The following is a 14,078-nucleotide window of genomic DNA, read 5'->3' as shown; positions in this document are numbered from 1 at the left end:
TGGGTCATAAAGTCATTCTCTGACTCAGAAGAAGGTTTACAACAGCTATGGCAGTGATATGCACTGCAGGTGAGTCATGTTGACCTGGCATAGACAGGTAGAAGAATTATAAAAGAAAGGCCTTATGAAATCAGGCCTCACTCTGCTAAAATTGCCAAAGCTGGCCTGTCATTTCTTCTAAGTGTAGCTAACAAGCAATTTGCAAGTTCCCATGTGAAGCTGTTTTGAGAAGTTTTTTTAACACAACAATCCATTCTGAGGGTGAAAAAGAAATGCAACTATGTAAACAATACTATTTGTCCCATGAGAACCCACAAAGGAAAAATGTAAATGTATCTAGAGAGAGAAAATTTGATAGGCATATACAATAGCCCTTACTGACCAATGAACTGAGTTTCACTGTATTGCCGACCAATTAGGTTTAACACAGTGAATTCTAATATTTCCTACAAATATGAGCTTTGTGAATAAAGAATTGGCTTTCTGCATGAAGAAAATGGATTCTCGGCTGATTTATTCCAACATGTGGTGGCCCCAAAGACACGATCGGTGTGAATTTAACACGAAGAAAAGAAACTATGGAAATACACTTTTACCATCTCACACAACTCCAGCTAGAGGTGTCTACAGATACAGCATCTCCAAAGTGTCTGGTTTGTAGTTTTTAACACATGCTGCACTAAGACAAGCCAGGATTAAGACAATGAAAATCTTGCTGGATATTCTCCTTGCTTTCTTCCCCATGCTTCCTCTTGATTTGTGAAATTTCATTTTCCAGCTGCACAATAGTTTGTTCAATCTCATAATTTTTATTGACAAGAGAGACCCACGCGGATTCCATCTCTCGCAGCTTAGCCCCAGCTGTGAGCTCATGTTCTTCCTCTCCCAGTTCAGGTCTTGAATGTTTTTCCACAATTTCTGCAGCTATTTCTGGGCTTGTTCTATCATATGAACCAGGTGCTCGTTGTACACCATCCAGGCGTTGCAGCCGTGCTGCAATATGAGCTCCAGGTTCTTGATGCACACGGCCTGGTGCTCCAGCTGTGCCATGGAATTGTTCACACACTCCTGCCACGCCGTGATGTTGTTCTTCTGCCCAGAGGACGGGGCAGGCAGCTCGTACCTCTTCATACTGAGTAGTTCCAGGGGCTGCTGGGCCACCAAGCGCTGGAACTCGTTCCACACGATCTCGGTCTCGAAGGCACCGTAGGCACCTGTGTGTGGGCAGGTAGCTGAGGTAGTTCTTGGTTGGCCGGTACCACCACATCCTCCACCAGCACTGCAGCTGCCTCCCGGTACCACCACGTCTTCTTCTCCACCACCATTGTGGCTGCCTCTCGGTACCACCACATCTTCTCCTCCACCAGCACCATGGCTGCCCGGCGCCTCGTATCCCTGGCCAAAGCAGGGCAGCGCATCCACCACCACATCCTGGCCACTAGCCCCGGGCATGACATCTTGGCCACGGCTGTGCGCACTCACGTCTCACCCAGCGGGACCACACACGGTTCCACTCCCCTGTGCGCCTGCAGCTCTCCTCTTCTCCCTGAATTATTTGCAGCAATTAATTTTAAGTACTTAACTAAGTCCTATAGCCTTGAATTTTATCTGCAGCAGTTCTTTAAAGTTTAGAAATATTTAGCTCACGAAAAAGGTTTTACTGCTGAAGCAGACAAAGTCAGAATACAGCCTGACACCCTGTGGGTCAGAGATTTGGTAGCAGTCTGAATAAATGGTGGCTGCAGTCTTCCTGGAGCGACAAATGTGGTTCTGTTGAAGCAGTGATCCTGCAGAAGGGCGTAGTTTTCCTCTGAAGGTCCAGTGGTGGTGGTGTAGAAGAGTCTGGTCTTCCTCTGGGAATCCAGCGAAAAAAAGCTCCCTGGCGTTCCAAATCTCAGCATCTATCCAGGTAGGAATGCTTGGCTCCTCCCCTGGGTGGAGTATCTCACAATGGGATGATGTAATTTTATCAATCATGCAGTGAGACTCAGCGGCCCATTTACAGCAGATATCTCCTGGAGGGAGGATGGGTTGTGGAGGAGATGTAGAACACTGCCCCACCTGGCTTTAGCAGATGGTGATAGAATATGTCCTTCTGGTTACATCTTGCATTGCAATCTAAGACAGTTAAATATTACGTTTCTACATTGTATGATATATAGTCATTTTCTTTTAAGAGATAAGATGACTTGGACTAAAACTGCTGTGATGAAACACTGATAAACACCTGCTTGTGGGTAAAGAGGATACAGTGTGTTCACCCTTGATTTTGTCAAAGATTTTATTGCTCCTTATAATCTCTGCTGTTTTATCTTCCATAGATAACACAGAAGAGTCAGTTATGATTCTACATTATGCCTGTTACTGATTGTAAGCTGTTTTAGTTTTCCTTTGTTTCATTTTGCTGTCATAGGTACATGGCTTTTTAGAGTGTGTCCTAAAGGTGTCCTAAAATGGTAACCACTGATATATTGATTACATGTTGTAAATTTACTGATTTTATAATAAGGCATTATTCATAAGATGTTATTACTGTATTTATAGCGGGCTTCTTATATGCTTTAACATCTCTGTGTAATTACCTAAAACATGTGTAATTTCAGGATCCTTCTTTTTTGTTCTCTAGCTGCTTATGCATCTCTTAGACAAAATATGTAAAGGATTGCACTGCCTTATCTTATAATGGTACATCTATTGTCCTATAACAAAAGATTTGACAATGCTTTATTGTCCACTCAGTTTTCAGGAACACAAAATTTAAAAAATGAAGTTCCTAAGACACTTCTCTCCACAGAAATCAAAAGCAGCTTTTTTTTTAAATTCAGAGGCTAAAGTTTTAGCTGATATAGATTTTCTGGCAGGCATTAAATTTGTGGAGGCATACTGGTTTAAAACAGCTCAGAATGTGATTCTAGATTAATGGGACAAAACCCCATGTTTATTGATTATGTAACTGCAAATGCAGATATGTCTCAAGTGCAGCATGCAATGTATGTACCAGCATATAACAAAATTTTCCATGCATATTCAGAAGTAGAAAATGTTCAATTTCAATTGTATGATATTTAAATAAATAAATACTTCGGTTGTTCAAATCAAGAATTCCAGTGAATAAAGTCAAGAAAATACATAAAATATTAGTTAAAGGAAGTACTGATTTTCAGTGAATGGATAGAGACAAAACCCCTTACTTTATAGGCCCCCCACTACCTGAACATTTAATTCTTTGTGCAGTAAGGCTACTAAAACTAACACCACAAACCAAACTTAACAATAGTCATGCCAAAGCACTGGGACAGCCTCTGGTCTCCAGCCAGAGATTGTGAAGTGTGTGCCTAACAAGTCACAAGCATTTTTGGGACAACTGATCTGACAGAAAAAAGTATTACAAGGCTATCCCACAGTACCAACTAATCACTGGGAACACCAAGTGGGTTTTAAATTGTTTCCTCCCTCCTATTACTTCTGGACAGTAGTCCTAGTTCAGGTATTAGGTGCTGACTTTTTATGAGTGCAAAATGAATTGCCTTTGGTGGATCGAAGTGGGTTTACAGATAAGGAACTAACCAGTTGCTGAGGCATCTCTAAGGCTACAGTCGTGTCTTCGGCTCGAGAAGGCATTAACCTTCCACCTTCTGCCCTGTGGGCAGAAACCCAGCAGAGGCGTCGCAGTGTCTTCAGGCGGCCTCTGAGCCCGCTCTGAGCAGAGATGCCGGGGGTGCCGCTGGCAGTCAGCGGCCGCCGGCTCCCCTCTCTCAGGCGCCCACAGCGGGGCCGGGGGGGGCTGCCCTCCCCGCGGGGCCCGGGGGGGGCTGCCCTCACCGCGGGGCCCGGGGGGGGCTGCCCTCACCGCGGGGCCCGGGGGGGGCTGCCCTCACCGCGGGGCCGACCTGCCGAGCCCGCCGCCCCCGGGCATCACTGCGGCAGCGGCCCCGGCGCTCCCGGGGGCCGGGCCGGCTGCTCCCGCTCGCTGCCTGACTGTTTCATTCATGCTTTCTCCTTCGCCATCTCCCTCTCCGACTGAAGGGAAACGGGAGCGCGCGTGGGCGGCCGCTGGAAGGCTCCCTGTCAGTCAAGCGGCCGAGCTGAAAAGAAGGCGAGCGAGGGAGAAGGAGGCAGAACAGCTTTCCCGGGGGAGGGGGCGGCTGTTGTCGGCTGCCAGCCTCGCAGCCCTTCCCGGGGGCATCTGCAGAGACGGGGTTGGGGGTAAGGCGGGAGCGGTGTTGCACCACAGACCATCCCGCTGGGGGGGAAGCGGCTGTTTCCTGCCGTTCGTCACCTGTCCGTCGTCCCCCCGCGCCCCCCCCTCCCCACACACGCATCCAGCGGCGACAGCGGCCGCCCTATCTGGGCCCAGGGTCCGTACCCCCGGCGCTGTGGGGGCTGCCCGTACGTGTCTGCCGGGGCAGCGGAGGGGGGCGAGCCCGGGGGGTGTCAGTGGTGGGGGGTACGTGAGGCAGCGTGTCCCCTCAGCTTTCCGCAGGACCGCGGAACTTCCTCAGGCTGAGGGGCGCTCCGTAGTGCCGGCACCAACCGCAGCGCCAGGAGGCTTTCCAGGGGAGGCTCGGGGCAAGTTGCACGCTTTCGGGCCGGGGGGCGGCCCCGTAGCGACTGAGGTGGGCTGGCGCTCGGTACCGGCAGGGGAGGGGAGCGCGCGGCTGCCGACGGCGGGAGCGGGGCTCGGCGGGGGAGAGCCCGCTGTCCCCAGCGTGCCGCAGCGCTGCCTTTGTGCTCCCTCCGCACCTGAGCGCCGGGCTGGGAGGGACGGCGCAGGTGGAGGCGGGCACGGCAGCAGCTGCGGCGCATCCCCGGAGCCGGGGCGGGGAGGTAAGGCGAGGCTGTGCCGTGCTGCGGCGGCGGCTCCCGGGGCTGCGGGGGGCGGCTGCACGCCGGGGGCTGAGCCTCCGGCCGGCGGCGGGGGCGGCGGGTAGAGCACGTCCTTTGCTTGGCTTTTCCTGCAGCCGGTTTCCCGTTTCGTCCTGCTGCACGCAGAGAGATGCAACAGCGGCAGCCCGGTCCCCTGGGGAAGGACGGGGCTTGGAGGTGGGCGAGTGGCATCAGCCCTGCCGGTGCGCGGTGGGGCTGCCGGGCGAGGGGCTGGGGCAGGGGGAGCAGCCGGCGGTGCCTTGCCGCTCCCGCGGTGTCCGGGCGGCCGCAGCCCGGTCCCTCCGGTGCCGCTCGCACCCCCGGGCCGTCCGCTCCGCTCCGCGCCCGCAGGGCTCGGCGGCGGCGCGCACAAGGCTGGGCTTTTCCCCCGCCACAGAACGCCGAGATTCGCGCGGAGCAGATGCCGGTGTATGCGCCTAGCGGATCTCGCTTGGGAAGGGCTGGGGGATTTGGGGGAGGCTGCTTCCGAACCGGCACAGCCGGGAGTTAACTACCGGCTGCAGTTAAAATTTTAGCAGCAGCAACAGCTTTGCGATGCTTTCCGGGAATGCTGCTGCCTGGGAGCTGATGTTCCAGGCGGCCCGCGGTACGGGCCATCTCTCTCCTAGATGGCAGTGCTGAGAGCAGGATAGCTGCCGGTGTAGGCAATAAAGTGCTGGGAACCTGGAGTCCTGTGCAGCTGGATTTTGGTAGAGTTATGCGTGGAACGGAACAGCATTCATTTGTGCCCTGTGAGCTAATTTGCAATTAAGACAATGTTTTCCTTCAAACTTTACATACGGCTATCTTGTTATGCAATTAGGTTTTGGTGAGACTGGGATTGTTGCGTTATGTGAGAAAGGAAAAACAGATTTAGTAGGTTTAGCCTTTTGTATTGCAGCGTTATTTACAAAGTTGTTGAGGTTCAGATACAGCTCCGCTGGCTGCCACCTGATTGGCAACGATTTACAGCTGATGGTCAGGTTCTGTGTTTGTGTTAGAGCAACAAATCACAGATTCAGAAGAAATGTGGCTGCATTACCCTCTTTATTTTATTTGAAAATGTTGCATATACTGAGGAAGCAATTTTTGTATTTGATCACAATGTTTTGTTAGTCAGTTTGAGATGGTAACTTCCTTGTTGTATAAATTGTGCACTTAATCGAGTTCAAATCTCCGACAGACCCAGAGCTCATGTTGATTTCAGCACAAGTTGTGTGGTGCATGACAAGGGTGCTGAATTTTACTGTGCAGGATAGCTGAAGCAAATTTTCTCACTGCTTGCTCTACTTCCAGTTTGTTCCTTTGGAGTAGCAGAATGTAGTGATTTTTGCCAACGTTCTCATTGATATATTTGAGTTAGTGTTGTACATTTGAAGCCAAGGATAGTTCAGGGGCTCAATATGTGCCCATTGAGAGAGAAAATTTAGCCAGTTGACTTGAATGTGGATGAAATGGACATGAGTACTCTTACTCTACATTTGCAAATAATGAGTCCAAACGTTCTCAGTAGGTATGTGCAGAAAGGTAAGCACATCACGTTTGGTTGTTTTATTCCTTTTGTTATAATTGAACAGGCATTATTCTGTAGGTGTATGACACAATCTCTGTAGGATTGTGTCATTGATTTGTTAGGTTTTTTACTTCTTATTTAGCAGTACTATGGTTTAAGGGCTTTAAAATGTTTGTCACTCCACTGCAGAAATAGTTGCCAACTGGATGTCATGCATGTAAAACTAGAACAAGAGCCTTTAAATAGCAAAACCATCAATTTGGTAACAATTTAGTGTGATAAATGGCAGAAAGCACAAAAAGAATGCAAATCTGAACAATTATAGCATGCATCTTTTGGTATTAATATTGATTAAGTACAAAGCACAAAAGGCAAATAAACACATATAGCTTTTAAGTGCCTAAACTGAAATGGAAGAGCTGTTTTCTGTTATGTGGGGTTTTTTTCTGCTACATGGTTTATGCTTTAAAAAAAATTGTGGGGTGGGGGAAAGATTAGAGAAGTTTTTACAAGCATTTCTTTTGTCTTCTGGATCTCAGAATTCCATTATGTAGCAGGATGCTTTCCAGTTTCTGCTTTCTCAGTATCTGGAAAGGCAGATGTTGCTGCAGCAGGAGCAATTATACTGATTTGCAGTTGAAAAAAAAAAATCAGATCTCTGTGTCTCTGTCTGAAAAGGTCAGCCATGGTTTGGGTTTGTCAACAGAAGAGATGACAGGGAAGTTAAGTTTGTTCAGCAAAGGGCGTGAAGTAATGTACAATTAGGGAACTTGTGTTTCAGGAATGAAATTACTAAATTTCCCTAACCAACTGCACAGAAGAATTTCACTTGCTTGGCTTTCCCTCCCAATTGCCCATAAGCCAACCCTTTCTGAAAGGCAGGGAGTTTGGTTGGGTTTGGCTGGTTGATCCCTCTCTCCTGTGGAATGTTGAGTCCAAAGGAAGAAGAGTCAGTGGAGACTAGAGGCGTGTAGGCTTTTGTAGAAGAGCCTTTCTGACTTGTAGCTTTTGAAAAGGTGCACGACAGAATCCCATAACTGAGACTTTTGCTCTCACAGTTAATTTTCAGTTTCCTGCTTACCCTGTGTAGGCCACAGGAGCGTGTGACTGATGTGACCCAAGATTCAACTTATGATAACACCAGCTTCTTCTTTTAAACTGATGCTTAGAGACTTTATCTTGAGATTTCAGAGATAATATGCTTCTACTTTAGAGAATATTTGGGACTTCCTTGCAAAGAGAACATGCAAATGAAATTTAAGAACTGGAGGACTGATTTGCACTAAAGCATCTTTAGTGGAATAAGGCCAGCAGAGATGCAGAGTATGTGTGTGCTGTATGTATCCATGCTGCCACAGAGAGAGCAAGCTATGATAGTCAAGAACAGCAAGGGTTTTGAACATCTCTGGAACATCACTGTGTTTTTTATTTCATGATGGAGCTCATGTTCTTTTCAGACTCCTCTCTTAATTCTACCCAGAATTAAGACTGTCTTGATTCTACCCAGAACCAGACTGTCCTGTGATTTTGAGCAACTTTAAAGAGCTCAGTTATTATGGTAATAATCCACATCTTAGGAATCAGATTCAAGCTCCTGTGTTATAAGAGTCCTGATCTGTGACCAGCTAGAATGCCAGTAGGTAATATATTATTGGTTTGTGTCTTTTTTACTTAGTCCTTCATTGTTTAGTGACCTGCTGCATGTAACCTGACTCCTAACCTCTTTGGGGCAGGAGCAGCCTTTCCTAACTTGTTTCAGTAGGGCTCAGATCCTTGCTTGCAGCTCTAGGAGATGGATGTAATAGAAAGTATCAGTCTGGTAGCCCTGGTTTAAGGTCATGAGTAGCTGCCAAAAATATTACGTATTTTTAGGAGTTGGATCTCTAGCATAAAATTTTTATTTCTTTCTTGTTCTGCAATTCAGTATCATATTTAGTTTCATTCTGTGTTTTACTTCTGTGTGGATGGGTATAACAGCAAGACAGTGCAACTTTCTGTATTTTTATAGCAATTCTGTCCTGTGGACACAACTGCATGTGTTGACAGTAGCTCATTTTTGACACAAACTCACCCTTCAGGTATAAGCAACTTGCTTAAGTTATGGAGAGATTGTGACCTCCTTTATCTGTAAATAAATATAGATAATGTATTATAAATAAATTGTGACCTCCCTTATAATAAATAACTTTTTTATTACAGTACATAATAAAGCCACTTAGACCATCTTCTAGAAAATAATGAAATATGAGAGGCCGGGCTCAAACAGCAGTGAATGCCAGTAAGAGTGAAAACTACATGTAATATGTTTTATGTCCATGCATTTGTTTAGGATGATGACTGTCTTTGCAATCTGGTGTGTGTAAACTTGTTACCTCCAGATGGGCTGGAGTTTCCGGCAGGTTTTGAAAGCTTCAATGAGAAATTACCAATCATTGCAGTGTGCAGAGCCTGCTCCTTGCTAGTTTTGCCCACTGCCACACCCACAGCTGATATGTCACCATCTAAACTGATGTCTGTGTGGATACACCACTTCATCAAACTGTATAAGCTATGACACAGCTAGTCTTGATTATGCTGCTTTTTAAAAATCATTCCAATGTTGTAGTCTGTGTACAGCTAGAATTGTTCTGCCTCTTGATTATGTACAGATCAGGTTTCATTAGAAGTGCTGATGAGCACCCAGGACTCTGAAGGCAGCAGTTTTGTGCAAGATAAGAATGTTCCTTCAAGAAGCTGATGGAGGATAGAGTTCCTAGCAGACGCTGACAGCATAAGATGTCATTGTAGTCTAGTCTGAAATTGTATGTCTGAAGGACAGTTGGATGTCCTTGGCTTTATAAGAAGTTTTTGTACTGAAGAAACTTAATAGTGGGTTAGAAACTGCTTTCAGGAGCTGTATAGATATGTTTGTTTCTGTTCAGTTCATTATTACATTATTACAACTGGGGAGCAATTAGGTGGTTTTTTTGTTGGTTTTTTTTTTTTTTTTCTACTAGTGGGTGTGAATTGAAGCACTCTACATTAGAGGATGACATTTAATTTATCCTGGTGAACCTGTGATCTGCACCTGTCTTTTCTGAATGACTGTTTCCAGAGCTGCTTGGAAATCAAGGAAATGGATAGTGTAAGCTATATAACATAACTGGTTCCAAAGGAGTCTCTGTTTGGAAGCTGTGTGTTCCAGTGCTGTTGGTTCACTTGCAGAAGGCTCTTTGAAACCTGCAGTTGACCAAGGTCACAAAGTCCTTGATGTAATTAAATATGCAAAATATCTCATATGAATCATTGCCATACCCTTACAGAACTTTTTGTTTAATCCCTGAGCCCTTTTGCAGCACAGGCTCCTGTCAATAGGGAATGGGTTGGAAGTTGGGAGACCAGGACACTAACACTGCATGTGATGCCCTGAAATATATTCTGCAGTTGTAACCACAATATTAAATATAAACCAAACACAATTCTTGGCAAATAAATGATTGATCACTGCTCTGGGGAAAAAACCCGCCATCACTAGATATTTTAATGGGCAAGTCCAGTGGACTTAGATTTTTCCATTTCAAAAAGTGGAAGAATTTTATCTCTGCCTAATATTTCCTTTCATCTTCATTATACAGTCCTTGTAAAAAAACAATAAATGCAAAATATGGTTCTATTTGTATTTGTAAGTAGGCAGTTATCAAATGCTGTCTCTCATTCTGTGTGACCCCGAGAGATGTGGAAGATGGGTTTATTTAATTGGGAAATTGAGGACTAATCTGCATACGGAAATCCACGGATATTAGCATACCAAGCTTATTTTCCACACACATGTGGCCCTTATGCAATCAGACTGTGAACTGGAAATGTACATGCCTGAATATTTGGAATGACTATTCTGGTGTGTAGCCCTGTGTAGCCAGACTATTAGATTTTAATTAGTATTGCAGCAGTTGGTAAAATCAAATCTAAACCTAAAGGAGGATAAAACAATGAAAGGAGCCCTTTAACAGTGCAAGTAGAGATGTAGCAAGAGCGCAAATATCTTTGAGGTACGTGTGCTTTGGCAAAGATATACATGTTCATCTGTCAACCCAATATGAGAAGTTAAGGTTAAAAGTCCTCTTAGATATCCACTCCTTTGTTTGTTCTGTATATATTGAGTGAACAGAATATTTTACATTTGGAGGAATACTTCTTATTTACAGGTGTAGTTGTTTCTTCAGGTGATGTTGTATCTTGTGTTACTGGTGCAGCAAAGTGACTCTGGTATTGGACTCAATCCTTGTGGATCCCTTCCTACTCAGAATGTTCTGTGATAAACATTTGTTACTTCTTGAAATGCATGTTTACTGAAACCACAATTATACCTAGAAATCCCCATGTCCCTAGTTCCTATGAATTCTGTGTGTCTGGAGATGTCTTTATTCAAGTGTGAGGGGTTCAGATAAAGATAACACATATTAAGTGTTATGAAGAATTAGATGTTGAGAATTGGCATATGAATAGCACTAGTCTGTAATATTAAGTCTGTTAAATATAAAACTGTTTTAAATGGCAAAGGAAGAGTAGACACCTGACAGTGGGGGCTATTGATGCAAAGGAACAAACAGGATGCTTGAAGGAAATTGATTTTTCAAAAAAAAAAAGTGAATTATTTGTTAAATATCAGTAAGTAGTTTAGATTTTCTTCATAGTGCACACGGCTTAAGTTATGTTTCTCATGTCACACGCTGAAGTAATTGACAGCAGAGTATTTGCACTGTGGGACCACATCAACCCATGAACTCATTGCAAAAGATAGTCAAAAGACATATTACAACAAATTAAGTCTGACTTGTGAGAAAATACGGTCTAAAATTGTGAATAATTTAACTTGAAAAACTTTTCCAAATGAGTGTTTTATTGAGGAAATACAATTTAGGATGCTTTAATTACCTTCAGTTATTTAATTTTTAATTTTTTAAACAACCTGCCTGTGTTGTTTCTGACTTTCTTACAAGCAGAGACTTGAAACTTTGACATTCTTAAAGACTGAACAGGACCATTTGTATTTACTAATATGAAGTTTGTGCACAACTCCCTTTATTAAAACTGTAACATATTACTTAGATTGCTGTTTCATAAATAGTTTAGTTCCCTTCTGATTTCCCCCTCTTAGCTTAATTCCCTTCTGATTTCACCTCCTAGTGAGGGTGGCTTAGATAAATTTAGGTGATGACTTCATTTGGACCAGCGTACATATCACTTTCTAGATGAGGTTGTATTTTTTCCCCCCTAGTTCCACACTCCAGAAAATAGCAATCCTTGTGGTTCCTATCCTGAGGATAGATAGTTGCTACTCCCCTTCACTGGGAAACCATATTCTGTTTGTAACACCAGTGATATAACCTCTAACGGTATCGTAGAGTGTGTTAGAAAATAAAAATGCTGGCATTTGGTAAAGAACTCTTCTGGATATTGTTGAATAACCAAAACCATTGAGGGAAAAAAGCTCAGAATTTTGCACAGTGAGGGTATTTGCTCTGAATTTTATTTCTCAGTTGCTATAAATAATAACCATTTTCATAATAGATGACTTGCAGTCTGTAAAAGCAGGTCATTCCAATTATTACCTTTTTTTTCTTCCTGTTTCAATGGTAGGAGATTTTTAGCAGCCAGTAGCATTGCAGGCATTTTTAGGTGGATGTGACCACTTCATGGATGCAAGACAAGGGGAAAGCTCCACTGGGGTATAGGAAGCTTTGTGTCCTTTGGCAAGGCAGGATTTAAAACGCCAAGCCAATGATTACCTTGGGTTTTGTAGCCCCATTCCTGCCTCCCACCAGCTTGCTTGGAGCACAGCTTTACTTCACTTGTGTGTAATGAGAGTTGTCAAGTGAACATTAAAGAGGTGGGCAGAAGAGCACTTGAGAAGTTTCTTCTTTGGTTGAGAGAAATCCAGGGGAGCAGAACCTATTGGACCTGCTCAGTGACCGCAGCTGGCCTCTGAAATCTGGGTTGTCACAAGCCGTCCGTGGGTTGTAGGTTGGCAGTTGTTATGGGCAGCTGTGGTGACAACACAAACTGCAGAAGCTTTCCCACACTCTGGAGACCTGTTCTTACAATTACCTGTTGATTAGCTACCTACCCAAAAGGCAGGCTGATGGCTCTCCCTGGATGTGTTCCATATTTTCCATTTTGCAGCTTATACTGGTGTCTTGGAATTGACCAAAATTTTGGAATAATTAAAATACAGGCATACACTCACATAAAATGAGAAGGAGAGCAGACCACTGCAGCCCTGCTAATGGTAGTGAGAATCCATATGGGCTTGAGGTTTCATTTTTCTCTATTCTTGCAAAATTTAGGTCATAATGTTTAGGTCAGGACACTTAGAAGCAAGCTAGGCATCTTGATTCAGCCTCCCTAAGAGAGTACTTGTTTTACCAGAGATGTTATTTGAAGCGTTCTTGGATATATGATACCACTTTTGAATTTACTGTCAGTTCACTGAATTACACTTGCCTGTTTAGGGTTTTTTGGGGTTTTTTTCATTGGTATTGTTGGGTTTTTGGATTTGTTTTGTTTTATTTTGTTTTTGGTTTGTGGGGTGGTTTTTTGTTGTTTGGTTTTGTGTTTTAATGCAGGTAAATAAATGTGCTTTTTCCTCATCCAGAGATTCTGGGGAAAGGAATTAATTCTATTCATCAGGCAATGCATTTTTTCCTGGTGTCTCTGCAGAGTCCTTTTTACTTTTAGGAACAGACACTTGCTGCTTCCTTCCAGTACCTTGACTGGCTGAGTATGGCTAGGTTTGTTTATTTTCTTTTGCAGAATGCTTTCCATTTGTACTCCAACAGCATCTGTTCCCTCATTTTCAGTATCAGTAACAGTGTACATTACCAGACTGGGGCTTGGCTGAAGCTGTCTCCTTCAGGAGCAGAGCCTCCCTTGCCAGTGGAGATCACTGCCACCATTCCATTACCCTGACTGAGTGCTCTGCTCCTTAAGTCTCAGAATAGCAAGCCAGAGAGGTGGAATAATTTAAGTAGTTGCCTTGTTTCATTCCTCTTCTAAACATGGAAATCAGAGCCTGCAAACATTCATATGATGAAATGTTGGCACAGACGTGGTAATTTCTGTGAAACTGCAGATGTGACTACTTTGTTATGAAACTGCTGGGAGCTTCAATAATTATTGTAACAAATCCTGTGACTAAAAAGCATGTAATGGCTATTTTATTGTGCTGATGATTGCTTTTGCACTTCAGAGCCTGTTTGAAATGGTCACGTAATTAAAATAGTTATTATTTTCTTTTAAATTAGAAGCGGACTTCTCTCGTACTTGCATGATGTATGTCTTGTACCAACAGAAACAAGAAGCTGAGTGCTCAATGTCTGTCTGTATTTCAGTCTCTTAGTTATTGCTTTAAACCCTGTTTTCAGATGGTGCTCTGTTCTTTGTGGTTAATTACTGCAAGCACATGTAATGTTCTCCATGCTATGTACATTTTCTAATATCCCAAATTTCTAAATTATGTATGTTGTCCCCAAAGCAGACACTGACAATTGCACTTTTATCCCTTTTTAACTTTTTTGCATTATGTGTCTGAATTTGTTAGGAAAAACCATCATCCCTTTGAATTTCCTGTGCACTCTCTAGCATTGTAACCCCTCAGACTCCTGATTGGAAACGCTGTAGATCTTGAACGTAGTTTTGGCCTTTGTCACAGGCCTGTTTG

The 14,078-nt window shown here is 44.0% G+C and overlaps 1 protein-coding gene and 1 pseudogene across 1 annotated transcript in view; one reads left to right on the top strand and one right to left on the bottom strand.

The window, feature by feature from the left end:
• Positions 1–679: 679 nt before the first annotated feature.
• Positions 680–1,452, bottom strand: LOC121360929 (annotated as a pseudogene).
• Positions 1,453–4,704: 3,252 nt separating this feature from the next.
• The window catches only part of PTPN5 (protein tyrosine phosphatase non-receptor type 5), a 78,310-nt gene continuing 68,936 nt past the window's right edge, over positions 4,705–14,078 (top strand). Inside the window, exon 1 of the mRNA XM_041481079.1 lies at positions 4,705–4,827. The gene's annotated coding sequence lies outside the window, so the exon portion shown is untranslated. The remainder of the gene's footprint in view (positions 4,828–14,078) is intronic.

This window comes from Pyrgilauda ruficollis, unplaced genomic scaffold (genome assembly GCF_017590135.1).
Source record: "Pyrgilauda ruficollis isolate IOZ18807 unplaced genomic scaffold, ASM1759013v1 scaffold55, whole genome shotgun sequence".
NCBI classification, from domain to species: Eukaryota; Metazoa; Chordata; class Aves; order Passeriformes; family Passeridae; genus Pyrgilauda; species Pyrgilauda ruficollis.
This window is presented reverse-complemented; position numbering and strand designations above follow the sequence as displayed.